Source organism: Dermochelys coriacea, chromosome 7 (genome assembly GCF_009764565.3).
Source record: "Dermochelys coriacea isolate rDerCor1 chromosome 7, rDerCor1.pri.v4, whole genome shotgun sequence".
NCBI lineage: Eukaryota > Metazoa > Chordata > Testudines > Dermochelyidae > Dermochelys > Dermochelys coriacea.
This window is the reverse complement of record NC_050074.1, coordinates 34,757,924-34,772,899: the sequence shown is the minus strand read 5'-3', so window position 1 is coordinate 34,772,899 and position 14,976 is coordinate 34,757,924.

Sequence of the window (14,976 nt, the reverse complement as noted above, 5' to 3'; positions counted from 1 at the left end):
TTATTAGAGAATTGTTTGAACTATGAGAATATTTGAAATATTTATCTATCTTTGTTTAGTGCTTAAGTTTTATTTAATGTAGGTTTTAGTAAACTATCACCTTCCTTGATCTAATGTCTACTAGAAATCTTAGTTAATTCAGATTTCATCTATTTATAATGCACATGCCCATTTCAACTCACAAATCCACTGCTTATAGGTTCCCTTACTGACTTTTGGCCCCTGCCCTCCTTGACCCCAAATTCCCAGAGGGCGTCTGCTTCGTGCCATGGCTACTTTCTCGTGCCACAAAGGCCTGATGATTCCTGCTCTCTCTTTGCAGATGTTGGTCTTGTGGATCAGACTACAGACGTGGAGGAGGAGCTCACACTATGAAGAGCTCTGTGTCAGAAGTAAATCAATTCAATACTTTTCTGGCAGCCTGTGCAAAGACTCCAAAACAAGCATCCCAGCTAGACAGACAGAAGACCTTCTAGCTAAGTAAGAGTAATGTAGTTTCAAAATAGTGACAGTTAACTATTGCTGTTCAAGATAAAGATAAATCTTTTGACTGTTCAACAGTCAGGTTACAATAGCCACGTATATTTTATTCTTGTTTTAGGAGACCTACAATATGATAGACAAAACATTAATAATATTAGACAAAACAAAGGGGCAAAAACTTAAATTTCCCTTTCAAAATATCTATTTTCATTGTTCATTCTAGCTTGACAACTTCTTTTAGTTTGCTGCATGAAAAATGAAGATTATTTCTCTCAGCACTGAAACCAGGATACAGTGCTTCAGTAAATCAAATCAGTCACAACATGCAGAGTTCGGTATTACAATTTGATAACATCGAGCCATTAAATCTTTCAAAATACCTGCTAACAAGTCAGTAACAGGAAGCAGCTGAAATGTTGATCGACTGATAGCATCGCAACATTCTGTTCATAAAAGCACAATAAATTTATTTTTTACGTGACCTAGGTAGTAAGTGGCATTTTACTAGCCAAACTGTAAAAGAAGCCTTTGTTTAAAAACTGGAACAAAGTGCTTAAATCATTCTTAAATTAGTACCTGATTTTGGCAGGTTTATCTAGTACTATGTCTGAGGTCTTCAACAACGGTGTCTCTATGTTTAAAAATAATAGTGTGGGTGGGGAGACCAGGCTTTTATGTGCAGTTGAATATATAATTATTTAAGGCATTAATAACAATCTGACTTGATACTCTCATGCTGTCTCTTCTGAACTTTTAACCACATCTGAATATTTGCTATGTTACTAAAACCCCTGTCTTGCCTGCAAGTACAGGTTGTTATTTAGAGAGCTATATATAATTTAATAAGGTTTCAGCTCAGAATTGGAGTAACAATAGAGAGGAAGAAAATGATTCAGCTGGAGTTTGAAAGGAAGCTCAGTTTAAAAACTACTATACCAAGAATGGCATGAGAAGTACGTGACTGCTGTTCATATAGGCCCCACTTCAACTTCCATGGAAATCAAGGGAGAGACATGCGGTGACTTTAAAGAGAATTGGATCAGAATCCTCTTTAACACTCTCATACAAAATTAAGCTATGGAAAAAGAGAACAAATAGCTAGCATTGGTGAGATAAATTTATACTTCTGAAGACATGGTCAAACCGGACTGATGTCCCATTAAAATGAGTTTGGTTGTCTCATTTGTGTCCCCATTTGTCCCTATTTAAAGCTATTATACAGTTAGTCTCCATTGCTTGTCATTGTTTAGGATAGGAAGGATGGTGTAATGAATGTGGTACTGGACTGGGAGTCAAGAGGTGTGGATTCATTTCCCAGCTCAGTCACAGACTTGCTGTGTGACGTTGAGCAAGTCACTTAATCTACCATTTGCCTCAGTTCATCATCTGTAAGATGAGGAAAATTCTTTCCTAACTCACAGACATGTTGTGAGGTTAAATCAATGAACGATGCTGAGGTGCTCAAATATTGTGGTGATGACAACCATATCCACCCCTAAGAATAAAAAAAATCCAGGAAAGGCCCCGAAGTGGAATAGGTTCTGTATTTTAGCAATTATCTGGAGAAGTTTGCAAAAAGCCTGCCAGAACTTTATTTGGATCTAGCCCAGTGCTATTATGCTTTCCTGAACACTTAATTTCCCCAGATTTCAAATAAAGAAAACTACCATTCTTCTAGTTGTGGTGACCTGGTAACAGCAGGTTAATTGGTGAATACAGTCTGTGACATAAAAAGTTCTGGCCCTTGTCTCTAATGTCTGATCAGCCACAATTTTTGCACAGACTTGCAGAGCCATGAGGAGAAATTTCTGTCAGTGCCCCATTAGTGTCCTGGATATATTGATGGGAAGGCAGGTATCCAGGGGCCCATGAATAAGCTATATAAATAATGCATTTTTGAGCAAAAGCCAATAAGGAATGTTAATGAACAAGTGTCACAAAATCAGGGGGAGTCAGAAAAGCTGAAATGGACCCAATAGCTGTCAGGACTGGCAGTGCTAATAGATGGTTCGCAAAGTACGTCATCTGACTGGAGTGTGTTGATGCTACTGAACAATAATGCTGCCACTTTAGGAATCAGTTCTTTAACATGACTAGAACCTTAATGGTCAAATTTTCAAAGGGCTTCAACTCCTGTTTTGCAGGTACAGTCAAATAGCTAGACTCCTAAATACCTATCTTTGTGTCTGCAATTAATTACGTGTACAAAGTTGCACCCACAAAAGATGTTCAAATATCAGACCATAAATGCTACTCATCAGCAGCCATAACCAAAAGCTGAGATGCATTCCTCAGGCACTGAACGCAGGCAATTTGATAGGTTTATTGTGATCTGTTTGGAGGAAGAACTAATATTAAAGGAATTCTTTTCATTATCAAATCTTTCTAGTCTGTTAGGATTTATTCCGGCATTTAACTTTCATTATTGTATATGGTTACATTCCCATGTGTCATGCCGTTCTGGAATTTCATTCTTGGATTTTCTGTAAACCATTCGTGAACTGTTGGACAAGAGAAGGGGGTAGTGGGGGAGAAATGCTACTATCTTTTAGCCGGGATTTTTTTTTCTTTAAAAACAGAAATTGTACCATTAAGTAACATGCCAGAAATTAGGAAGTCTTGAGGCTTGGAACAAACCAATTCAGCCTTTTAACAACAGATTTCTTTCATTGCTTTGGCATGTCAGTGATTATTCTAATGCAGAGCCTTGATGGAGACAGAATAATGACAGCAGGTACCCGCTGGAGGCAGTGATTTTCCTAAAACAGGCCCCCAATTAATTATGCTTAACAAGTTCAAAGGTCAAAAGCACGGATCTCTGTGATTGGGCACCTTACGTAGAGTGCACAATCCGGGGAGGGGCCGTTGACATCTTTGATTTTTCCCACACACAAACTGTTGGTACAAGATGTAATCTGTGGAATGAAAGGGCACTGGGCAGGATGATTGGGGACAGCTGCTCCCCAGAGGCCTTGAACTGCAGAGTCCTGCTACACTAATAATAATGCTCACTTTCCATGGCCCCAGGACAGGAGAGGTGTCAGGCTACAAAGAGACCCAGATGGGAGTGAATAGGATTAAGCGGCACTGATTACATATAAGTATTTTTTCACTAATATAATGGCAACACTTTAAAAAAAAAAGTTAGCCCTCTCAAAGCTGGTCCGTTTGTTTAAATAATTACAAGGCCAAGTCTGAAAACCTCTCCCCTGTCTGGAGTCTCATCCCCCACTGGATCCTATTTTGAGTCCAAAGAAAATGAATATTTCAACAGATGTTTTTCCCTTTTATTTTTGATAACTGAGATAAATGGGCTGCGATTTTGATTCTGATATTTGTGTGACTACAAGGCCTGATCCACAACCCACTGAAATAAATGGTCTGACCCCAATTGACTTTAATTGGCTTTGTGCCTGGCCTGCAGTGTGCAAAAACTTCCAGTTCTTTAACTTTTATATAAAGGGCAATTCCACTTTTTATTTGATCTAAGGGAAGAGCAAGTAAAAAAATCTGAATATATTACTGCATGTATTTATTGATTCTCTCTTGTTCCCAACTTGATAATCTAGTTACTTAGTGCTAGGGTTGATGTTGTACATACAGACACATCCTGCTGATTTCTTACTGGGAAGGCATTTTGTTTACTTCATGCAATTTGCCTGACACTGAGTTTCTGGAACAAAGCCATAGATATGGCAGAAAGAGCTGAATAGCAAGTGTAGTTTTCTCTTGATTCCATCGTTTGCTTTGGTGGAAACAGATGGGTTTGTTTGCCGTGCCCGTCACTGTAGTATCTCAGTGCCTTCCAGTAGTTCATTAAGTGTCGTTATTGATATAGTTTGGATATGCAGCATCAACTTCTTTCATACCCATAATCAGTTTATCTGTTGCACAACTTGAAATTTTGCAATGTACTTGCTGCTTTAAAATGACAGATTTCCTATTTTATTATTGCATTCAATGTGAAAAGTGTAACTTTACATTTTGTTAATCAGCCTTTGCCATGGCATACATAGAAGCAAGTGATCAAGTAGAATAGTTACATATAGCCTGAAAATTCCATTATCAGCATTTTTTGAACCTCACTGGCCATCCAACTACAATGACACTCATCTCTCTCTCTCTTAGCCTAATTTAGAAATCCTTATCTGGATGACATTGTATTGTATTGAGTGCAGTACGATCTGTTTGGTTGTTTTCAGATATAAATTTTACAGAAGAAGAAAGAATATTGGCCTGCAAGATTCTTCCAAGTTGTGTTAAATTGTGTTCAGGTGGAATTTAAGAGAAGGAGCTGATTTTACAACTCTCAGTGCTGTGTTAGCTAATGTATGTAAAAAGAAAAGGAGTACTTGTGGCACCTTAGAGACTAACAAATTTATTTGAGCATAAGCTTTCGTGATGAAGTGAGCTGTAGCTCATGAAAGCTTATGCTCTAATAAATTTGTTAATCTCTAAGGTACCACAAGTACTCCTTTTCTTTTTGCGAATACAGACTAACACGGCTTCTACTCTGAAACTTAATGTATGTAGTGATTCAGTTTGATTCCTGCGTTGCATGTTAATCTTGCTAACAGTGTGAATGGAGCATTGCTCAAGCCAGGTATGGAGCATTCCCCTGGAATCTATTTAGTCACAACTCTTTCATTCTCCCATAATGATTCTATTTTCTCGGGTATTTTATTATAGGAAACAGCAGGAGGATTTTCAATCTGTTCTTTGAATAGTTCATAACAAACAGTATGCTAGTACAAAATCTCCTTGTGTGTGAGTAGTTACTATCAGAGTCTATTATGTGGTTGGCTTTACACCAACTTGGGTGAAAGTAGGAATGGGAAGTTTCATTTAAACTGTATGTGTAGAGCTAATGGTATCAGCGTGAACCAAACCCAGAGCAGAACATTCATAAACTTTAAGGGAGCAGAGTTCTATATTCATATCCAAACTTGGTGGCTTATATACATCTCTCAGTAAGAACGACAGACTTATTAAGGCATCAGGATTATAGATCAAAGACTTTATTGCGACTCTAGTGAAAATTACTTCACAAATTATATTAGGTAGGACCCTCACCTTCAAATAGTTTGTGGTCCAAAGCAACTGTTCATGTACTAAAATTTCCAGATTATTATGACATGAAGGTCACACACTAGATCTAAGATCTTATTCAAAATTTAGGGCAACATACATTTCTGATTGATTAGGAGTCCATATTTTGACTCTTTATACATTCATATATATGGTACTGTCTGAATCCCAAAATTACTACTGCAATTCCCCAGGAATTAGCAACCAATCCAGTTGGAAAATACATTTTCAATTGGATTATTTGGCAAGATTTCCATCTGGAATTGTGATTGTTTTGTCTTTATTATATCAGGCCCAATGATAATTTTCCATTTGGAAATCACAATTACTTTGGCATTTAGAGCTATGGAAATTGCTGGCCTTATTTCTCTCTCAAAGTATCTTTCACTTTGTTTTGCCTCCTTATTGGAAATGCCATTGCACTGAACATGCAGATGATTTTAATGCAGACTGGGTTTCAAAAGGCAATAGTCCAATCATTGAGTCCATACAGCATCTGAGTAAGAGCCAGACCAAGAGGATAAGCGCACTGGAACAATTTGGTATGCTTGGTGCCTTCACTATTTTAATACAGCTATACTACAGTACAAAAAAAGATGAAGGAAATCTCCCACTGCACAGTACATGATATTTACATTAACATAAACAATTAAAAAGAATAGAAAAACAAAATGGTCCTAATCAGATAGGTCAACATATAAGAGTTCCAGCCTTCAGGCAAACAATCTTGTAACAATCATTCAGTTATTACTGTTGTATAATACAATAAAATCATTGGTTAAAGATGTATGTCAAGCACCATTACAACTGCAAACTATAACAATTAAGTACATCTGGGCAATAACAATTCCTGGATTTCATTAAAATATCGGGTGATCTAGCTAAATGAATGTAACATTAATTCTTATACCTTCTTGCATCTTTCTTTGGATATAAGAGTTGCATACTGTAGCAGTGTCTTAAGAACTAATGACTTGAAATGACTTGGAGGTTTGCTTAAATAATCACAAGTTGGAGTGCTTTTCTGAATCCACTCTGAACTTCCTAAGTCTGGCAGTCTTGGAAGAACAGGTATTCTTGTGCTATTTCTGGAATCATAAGGCTAGAAGCAAACAAGGATAGCATTTCTCGTAATTATTTGTTTCTTCTGCTTCTATGCCCAGTTGGAACTTTGCAATGTAGAAGCACAAGAAAATGAAAATAATGGGCCTGATTCGCCACTCTATTACTTGGTTTTGTGTTGGTGAAAGTCCATTGCCTTCAGTGCAGTTACAGTGGCATAAAAACTTGAATAGCTTTGTAGCACCTATTTAAACCTCAAAAAAAATGTGTTGGGTTTGGTTTGAGTTTTGAAAAGTTCGGTTTGGTTCTCATTTTATCTAAACTGGTTGAGTAATTTTGTCTTCATTGTATGGGGTAGTATTTTGTTTTGTTTGTTTGGAAATGGTTTAAATTTTTCTATATCTGAAAAGAGGAGAATGAGTGATTTGATTTGTTAATAAGAAAATTACATTTTACATTGCATTACAAATGAATTGTGCAATATCTGTCCATTCCCACTACTGAATCAGCACTTTGCCCCCACAGCCTGACTGTAGCCTCAAAAGTGATGGGACATTGATTCTGTCAAGCTGTATATTTTGTGTGATTTGAGTGAGATTTTTAAATAAGACAATACCAAGACACATCAGGTATAAGCAGTGGCGATTTCATGGGCACATGGCTTGCTTTTCTGACATAGGCAAACACTGACAAGCTGCCAGTCTTACCATATTTATTTAGGTAACCTGCAATGCTGTAGTATCCCAAACTTCATAGGGAGTTTTAGCTTCAAGCACACATACAATTTATTACTTTGTTCCTGCAATCAGATCTACCTGGGCCAGCCCTTACATCTGTGAAGAGCCTCTAAAGAGAATGGGACTCTGCACAGGTGAAACAGCCCACCTGTGTGTACCCAATGGCAGGACTGGAGCCTCTCTTTAGATTCCCTCTCAACACCCCTCCCAGAGTACGCCTGTACTGCCATCATGGGGTGTGGTTGCAGTTTATATAGACGTACTCAAGCTAGCGTTAATCTGGCTATCTCAGTTACCGAGCAATGAAGTTGTGGCAGCACACACTTCAGCACGGGCTATACAAGCTTACCTTGAATCCTGGGCTAGCTTGTGCTGCTGCAGCCTCACTGCTCTCGTACCCACGCTAGCTAGATGAAAGCTAGTTTGGGAATGTCTGTTTAAGCTACCCTGTGATTGCAATATAGACATACCCTCAGAAACTATTGCCATTTCAGCTCCTTCTACCCTTTGGCCTTTGCACTCTACTGTCTCCTTGTCTACGTGCTATTGCTCTTAACTGCTCACAACTGCATACCACATATGAGGGTTTGTCTACATGGCGCCCGCAGTGTGGACTACCGGAGCATGAATTGCTGTGTGCAATGAAGTGCTGTGCTGTAACTATCCTGTGCATATCTTGCTAGCGCAGACTAAAAGGTACATAAATTTCAAATGGGGCTATGTTAATATGAACTAGGTACCATTTTGTTCATGCTAGCAGGGTCTACACCACGTAGTAACACTTCAGTGCACATTCCAACTCTCACACACTGCAGAACTGTGTAGAGAAGCCTTAAGAAGCTGACAAAGGTATGCTAAGCCTGTGTGGTTCTGGATATTTACCTCTCCTAGTGTCCACTCAGTGTTGTGATGCTAAATTGAATGGGAAAAGCTGTTGTTTTGGAAAGTGACTGGAGAGCAGATTTCTGTGTGAATTACTAATTGTTATTGAATGAGTGCTTGTGACTGATTGACAACACTGCCTGGCTCTGTCCTCAAAGGACATACACCACTGGCAATTGCAGTTCAGTCTTACCCAAAGTCTGTCTCTCTCTGGGGTACTTATAGGCCCATCAGCATAGTACCTGGGTGCCTCACACTGTTTAATGTATTTATCCCCCTGCCCTGTGAGTCAGCACAGTGGTATTATCCCCATTTTACCAAGAAGGAACTGAGGCACAGAGAGGCTAGATGACTTGTCTAAGGTCACACAGTAAGTGTGTTGCAGAACAGGGAAATGAATCAAGGTCTCCCAAGTCCTAGGCTAGTGCCCTATCCATTGGACAGTCTTTCCCCACCTCCTTCCTTCTTACGTCGCCAACTCAATTGATTACTGGAGGGACTGCCTGTAATGGTGAGAGCACAGTTCACCCTTTGTGCGCATCCAGCCCTTGGGATGTTGAAGGTGCCAGGTGCAATGGTAGACTTTTTTGTGATGAGGAAATATGTCCACTACTAACTGGACTGAGATCATCAATTCATTTCAGAAGCCTCTTAACAGCCAAAGAGTAGAAGTTTCACATTCCATTACTAGTCATCCAAATCTGGTTTTATATCTAAGTTTAATAGAGACATAATTGCCCTGTTTTTTACAAATAAAGCATAAAAAGTTCAAATTCTTTCTCCACTAGCCATTTTTAATAATAATAAAAAAGACATAATCTCTCTTTGATGGAAGATTTTATTTGTGCTTCTTTCTTACCGCTTGCTCTATACTTTGCCTGAAATGAAACCAACACTATTGAAGTTTAGAAGTGTGTGCAACAAGAGTGATGTCATGGTGGGAGTCTGCTATAGACCACCGGACCAGGGGGATGAGGTGGATGAGGCTTTCTTCCGGCAACTCACGGAAGCTACTAGATCGCATGCCCTGATTCTCATGGGTGACTTTAATTTTCCTGATATCTGCTGGGAGAGCAATACAGCGGTGCATAGACAATCCAGGAAGTTTTTGGAAAGCGTAGGGGACAATTTCCTGGTGCAAGTGCTAGGGGAGCCAACTAGGGGGAGCGCTTTTCTTGACCTGCTGCTCACAAACCGGGTAGAATTAGTGGGGGAAGCAAAAGTGGATGGGAATCTGGGAGGCAGTGACCATGAGTTGGTTGAGTTCAGGATCCTGACGCAGGGAAGAAAGATAAGCAGCAGGATACGGACCCTGGACTTCAGGAAAGCAGACTTTGACTCCCTCAGGGAACAGATGGCCAGGATCCCCTGGGGGACTAACATGAAAGGGAAGGGAGTCCAGGAGAGCTGGCTGTATTTCAAGGAATCCCTGTTGAGGTTACAGGGACAAACCATCCCGATGAGTCGAAAGAATAGTAAATATGGCAGGCGACCAGCTTGGCTTAATGGTGAAATCCTAGCGGATCTTAAACATAAAAAAGAAGCTTACAAGAAGTGGAAGCTTGGACATATGACCAGGGAAGAGTATAAAAATATTGCTCGGGCATGTAGGAAAGATATCAGGAGGGCCAAATCGCACCTGGAGCTGCAGCTAGCAAGAGATGTCAAGAGTAACAAGAAGGGTTTCTTCAGGTATGTTGGCAACAAGAAGAAAGCCAAGGAAAGTGTGGGCCCCTTACTGAATGAGGGAGGCAAGCTAGTGACAGAGGATGTGGAAAAAGCTAATGTACTCAATGCTTTTTTTGCCTCTGTTTTCACTAACAAGGTCAGCTCCCAGACTGCTGTGCTGGGCAACACAAAATGGGGAAGAGATGGCCAGCCCTCTGTAGAGATAGAGGTGGTTAGGGACTATTTAGAAAAGCTGGACGTGCACAAGTCCATGGGGCCGGACGAATTGCATCCGAGAGTGCTGAAGGAATTGGCGGCTGTGATTGCAGAGCCCTTGGCCATTATCTTTGAAAACTCGTGGCGAACGGGGGAAGTCCCGGATGACTGGAAAAAGGCTAATGTAGTGCCCATCTTTAAAAAAGGGAAGAAGGAGGATCCTGGGAACTACAGGCCGGTCAGCCTCACCTCAGTCCCTGGAAAAATCATGGAGCAGGTCCTCAAAGAATCAATCCTGAAGCACTTAGAGGAGAGGAAAGTGATCAGGAACAGTCAGCATGGATTCACCAAGGGAAGGTCATGCCTGACTAATCTAATCGCCTTTTATGATGAGATTACTGGTTCTGTGGATGAAGGGAAAGCAGTGGATGTATTGTTTCTTGACTTTAGCAAAGCTTTTGACACGGTCTCCCACAGCATTCTTGTCAGCAAGTTAAGGAAGTATGGGCTGGATGAATGCACTATAAGGTGGGTAGAAAGCTGGCTAGATTGTCGGGCTCAACGGGTAGTGATCAATGGCTCCATGTCTAGTTGGCAGCCGGTGTCAAGTGGAGTGCCCCAGGGGTCGGTCCTGGGGCCCGTTTTGTTCAATATCTTCATAAATGATCTGGAGGATGGTGTGGATTGCACTCTCAGCAAATTTGCGGATGATACTAAACTGGGAGGAGTGGTAGATACGCTGGAGGGGAGGGATAGGATACAGAAGGACCTAGACAAATTGGAGGATTGGGCCAAAAGAAATCTAATGAGGTTCAATAAGGATAAATGCAGGGTCCTGCACTTAGGATGGAAGAATCCAATGCACCGCTACAGACTAGGGACCGAATGGCTCGGCAGCAGTTCTGCGGAAAAGGACCTAGGGGTGACAGTGGACGAGAAGCTGGATATGAGTCAGCAGTGTGCCCTTGTTGCCAAGAAGGCCAATGGCATTTTGGGTTGTATAAGTAGGGGCATAGCGAGCAGATCGAGGGACGTGATCGTTCCCCTCTATTCGACACTGGTGAGGCCTCATCTGGAGTACTGTGTCCAGTTTTGGGCCCCACACTACAGGAAGGATGTGGATAAATTGGAAAGAGTACAACGAAGGGCAACGAAAATGATTAGGGGTCTAGAGCACATGACTTATGAGGAGAGGCTGAGGGAGCTGGGATTGTTTAGTCTGCAGAAGAGAAGAATGAGGGGGATTTGATAGCTGCTTTCAACTACCTGAAAGGGGGTTTCAAAGAGGATGGCTCTAGACTGTTCTCAATGGTAGCAGATGACAGAACGAGGAGTAATGGTCTCAAGTTGCAATGGGGGAGGTTTAGATTGGATATTAGGAAAAACTTTTTCACTAAGAGAGTGGTGAAACACTGGAATGCGTTACCTAGGGAGGTGGTAGAATCTCCTTCCTTAGAGGTTTTTAAGGTCAGGCTTGACAAAGCCCTAGCTGGGATGATTTAACTGGGACTTGGTCCTGCTTTGAGCAGGGGGTTGGACTAGATGACCTTCTGGGGTCCCTTCCAACCCTGATATTCTATGATTCTATGATTCTATGAAGTCTCATTTGCAATTCATGCAGACATGTAAATCACCTTCTGGTTAGGCAATGGATCTGGGATTGAAGTAAACACTGCATAGAATTATGCCAGTGTAAACTTTTCCATTACACATCAAATAATAATTTTAAGCATTGTCAAATATAATGGAAAATAGAAATAAGATACCCTGATAGGTCATTGGTATGCAAAATGTTCCCTTTGGCATCCCATCTGCAGACAAACACAACTAAATGCTAATTTACACATGTTCCTAAAGACAAATTGCAAAGCATCTGATATCAGCAATCTTGCAATATTTCTCAGAAGAAGGCTTTTATATCACAGGTGGGTCCCAGGCATTTCTCATGTAGGTCACCAGGGAGATTGTATTTCAGGTCAACATCTTAATGACTAGTTGCTTTGCCATGCTAAAGAATTCCATATGTCACTTCTTTCCTACTTAATGCTTTATGAAAACTGTCAGAAACATCTCTTGGAATTTTTCAGAACTGTTGAGGGTTTGCAGAGGTAAATAACTGTAATTGTACTACACAGTTTGTGAACAAGCACTAGCAATAATTATTTTTGTATAGTGCAGTGCAGCTTTTCTGCCATTTGAAGAGAAATTGACAAGTTATTATTTTACATATTTTGGTAGCGTATGAAAAGATTTTCCATAAACACAGCCTCACTTAATTGTTTACCAGAATCTCCTATTTTGTTTAATGTAAGTACAAGCAGCTACCACATTTGTTCTTCCAAATCAAGAAGCCACTGAAATGAGGATGATGGGCTGGTCTTCCACTTATTTCCCGGGAAGCCAGTCACCCGCACCACATTGGGAGCTAATTGTGAATATATTGTGATCAAAGAGCTATAAATCTGGTGCACAGGTGCTGCACATTTTAACTACAGGAACAACTACCTAACATTTGAAAGTATGAAGAATTCACTTGATGACATGTTTTTGAGACTACTTTGAGTTTTGTTTGGCTAATGTTAGTGACTGACAAAATATTAATGCCAAAAAATTTGCTGGCACAATTTTTTTTCTTTTCTGTTTTCTTTTTGGATTTGGGGCTGAGGGGAGTTTAGAAGGGATAGACTCCAGATGTCAGCTGGAAAAAAAATTCCAAGCTGATCCCAACAGAGAATGCTCTGAATCAATAGACTTTATATTCTAACAGTGTATGAGGTTCAAACCAGACTTTCAGTTCTGTTTAAGAAGGGCATTATCTGTGCCAGGAGCTATTCTGTTTTCTGACTGTATTTGTATTACAAGCTTATTCATATTCAGAGGAAATGCCCTAGGTCAGCAAGTGTTCAGCTAGGTAACCCTGAGGTCAGGTTTAATTGCCCTAAAAGGTGGCACATGGCAATGAATGAGCTGTAATGATTTAGATAGTATCTATTTCACATCAAGAAGTTTCCACTCTGAAGAGACCTAATCGAAAGTAATCTGAAAATTAGGGAAAATAAAAACCATGCCCACAGTTACCTAAATACCTATTTCCTTGCATTTTATGCCCTAAATAACCTCATTCCTGAGAAGTTTAATTTTTCCCGTCTGTCAATATGCAATTGCCTGGGAGAAATGTTTGATCAGAATCAAGCATTTTAAAAGCTGTGACTGTTAAAATATTATTGTTCCAATGAAGAATATCAGAGGGAAAAGTGTCAAATAAAAAGGAAGGGAAGCTAGCAAAGGCTAGCAAAGAAAACATTATATGCATGTTCCATGGGAGTTCTACTCATGCACTATTACTTTAGTTCTTATTAAAATACACCTAAAGATATAAGACATCCAGTAGCCTTCATTTAACCACCTTCCACTCTCACAAATAAATAATAATATATACTTATAGGCAAATTTTTTATTTTTTTTAGCTACATTTAAATAGGGCTTGTGAAAAGCTAGCGAAAAGCCTCCTGAACTGGATCTGGACTCTGCCAAAATTTGAGGTGTATAATTCTGAGTATTGGCTTGATCTGTCTCTAATAAGAAGCGATGTAGCTCTTCTCATCCTTATTACTCCTAGGAATCAGACAGTGTGTATTTATCTCCATTTTTACATCTATGTATGTTTAATTCCGCTTCACATCATTCTCCTCTTCTTCTTTCAGGTGTGAGAACAGGGAGAGGTGGTAGTATGTATGACACAGTCGTGATCATGTAAAGTACAAGTTGCTAGCACTTAGTGTATTTGATTTGGAAAGCTGATCATTTCTTCTTTATGGCTCTGATTCATCAGCCTTTAAGCATGTGCTTAAATTTAACTGCAATGGGACTTTAACATGCTAAAGTGCTTTGATGAATTGGGGCCTAGTAGAAACAAATTTTGAAAACAAAAATATGTGTATAGTTGGGGGGAAAGGAGCAATTTGGTTTCTGTCTTGTCATTCATGACATTTTTCTTTAATATAGCTAGACGGGTAGCTGTTTAGCTATGTAACAACTCATCATATGTTCAAAGGTATATGAAGAAAGCTAACATATAAACTTATGGCTGCTTTATAACACCAGCAATTTATAAAATAAGGTAGGATTATATTAACCCTTGGAGTGCCATGCCTGCAAGGAGAGCATAGTTTGATATATGGGAACTGGGTGAATTTTCAGACGTAGGAACCAGTATTAAGCTAATGTGGGCTATAAACAAATGTGTTACTGGTTTAAATTCCAGAATAAAATCTACCGGCTGAAGACTGTAGTTATACTCTTCAAATTTAATTTATAGTGTACTGTCAACAACATTTATTTAAGTTTGTGTTTTGGGACCAGACAGGAAAAGCTCCTGTCAATGATGTCTTACCTCTCAAATTTAATAGAAGGGCAAGCTATTTTTATTTGGAGGCAGACATAATTATCCAGCAGTCATTGTTTGGCCAGCTAATTAAATTAATCCCTTTTTTTAAACTTTAAGGGATCACTTAAAAAGTAAAAAGTACTAAATAAGTAGAAAGAGAATAGAAACTTGGGGGGGGAGGATCGAGGTATTTCTAATGTACTGGGGAATTGATAAACAGCTACTGATTTTCTTGGTGTCTGAGTATTTGTTTCTTTTATCAGTTTAAACCAAACCATATTTTTAGCCTTTTGTTAATCAGTCCAGTTTATTGACATAACTATTTTATTTCACCAGCAACCATAATTTTTTATCTTCTTAAATAATTGCAGCCTAACACTTTTAGTCACACTTGGCCATGAGGGTTCTTTATGGTATGTATAGTGTACATGTTTCTAGAATTTGAAATCCCAA